This window comes from Dendroctonus ponderosae, unplaced genomic scaffold (assembly GCF_020466585.1).
Source record: "Dendroctonus ponderosae isolate FM_Combo_2020 unplaced genomic scaffold, Dpon_F_20191213v2 Dpon_F_20191213_12, whole genome shotgun sequence".
NCBI lineage: Eukaryota > Metazoa > Arthropoda > Insecta > Coleoptera > Curculionidae > Dendroctonus > Dendroctonus ponderosae.
This window is the reverse complement of record NW_026017316.1, coordinates 736924-738398: the sequence shown is the minus strand read 5'-3', so window position 1 is coordinate 738398 and position 1475 is coordinate 736924. Positions and strand designations below refer to the sequence as shown.

At 48.2% G+C, this 1475-nt stretch overlaps 1 protein-coding gene across 1 annotated transcript in view; it reads left to right on the top strand.

The window, feature by feature from the left end:
- LOC109539327 (serine/threonine-protein kinase PITSLRE) overlaps positions 1-1475 on the top strand; it is a gene marked incomplete in the record, with an annotated part of 43946 nt that overhangs the window by 2491 nt on the left and 39980 nt on the right.

Here is a 1475-nt window from a genome sequence, read left to right as displayed (position 1 = left end):
CAAATGCAGGAGAATGCCGAGGATCCGTTGGAAGGTAGGAGTTGGGTTATGGTTTGGGGTTTTGAGATGCTGATTGCTCCGAAACTGGGCGGTTTACAGGGCTGGTTTTGGTGCCGTTTTATCGAGCAGGGTTTCTTCTGTGGGTGGCCTTTGGGCGGTTTTTGGCGCTCTTCTGGGCCATTTTTGGCGAATTTTTTAAGCTTCTGATGTAGTTTTGCGCGCGTTTGGCATGCGCGGGTTCTTTGCCCAGTGGCGCCCGAAGGGGGGCGTCTGGAGTGTGGGCGTTGGTGTGGCGTTAAGGAGGAAAGTCCCTTCTCTGATTGGCAGCAAAATGGCTCTTGTGGCCCTAAAGGGGGAATTTTGGCGATTTTTTTAAGGTTGCGGTGTCGCGCAATTGGGGGTTGTCTGCGTTGCCAGCTCGTCCTCAACAGCCGACGGTCGCCCCATTTTTGGTTGCGTGTGAGTGAAACTTCCGGCAAGTGGAGAGTGGAGTTTCTGCTCCCAGCGGGTGAAACTTCCGGGTTTTGCGCCTGCTGGTTTAGACTGCAGGAATTTTCGAAAATTGGCTTCAAATGGGGGAAAATTTCAACCTCGCAAGCTCTTCTTTAAATGTCTCTGGTTGTCGCATTTTTGCCTAGATTTGAGTGAAACTTCCGGCAAGTGGAGAGTGGAGTTTCTGCTCCCAGCAGGTGAAACTTCCGGGTTTTGCGCCTTCTGGTTTAGACGGCAGGAATTTTCGAAAATTGGCTTCAAATGGCTGAAAATTTCAACCTCGCAAGCTCCCCTTTAAAAGTTTCTGGGTGTCGCATTTTTGGCTAGAGTTGAGGAAAACTTCCGGCAACTGGAGGAGGGAGTTTCTGCTACCAGCGGGTGAAACTTTCGAGTTTTGCGCCTTCTGGTTTAGACGGCAGGAATTTTCGAAAATTGGCTTGAAATGGGTGAAAATGTCAACCTCGCAAGCTCCCGTTTAAAAGTCTCTGGGTGTCGCATTTTCGGCTAGAGTTGAGGGAAACTTCCGGCAACTAGAGGGTGGAGTTTCTGCTCCCAGCGGGTGAAACTTCCGAGTTTTGCGCATTCTGGTTTAGACGGCAGGAATTTTCGAAAATCGGCTTCAAATGGGTGAAAGTTACAACATCGCAAGCTCCCCTTTAAAATTTTCTGGTTGTCGCATTTTTGCCTAGATTTGAGTGAAACTTCCGGCAAGTGGAGAGTGAAGTTTATGCTCCCAGCGGGTGAAACTTCCTGTTTTTGCGCCTTCTGGATAAGACGTTAGAAATTTTCGAAAATTGGCTTCAAATGGGTGAAAATGTCAACGTTGCAAGCTCTTCTTTAAAAGTCTCTGGTTGTCGCATTTTTGCCTAGATTTTAGTGAAACTTCCCGCAAATGGAGAGTGAAGTTTATGCTCCCAGCGGGTGAAACTTCCGGTTTTTGCGCTTTATGGTTAAGACGTTAGGAATTTTCGAAAATTGGCTTC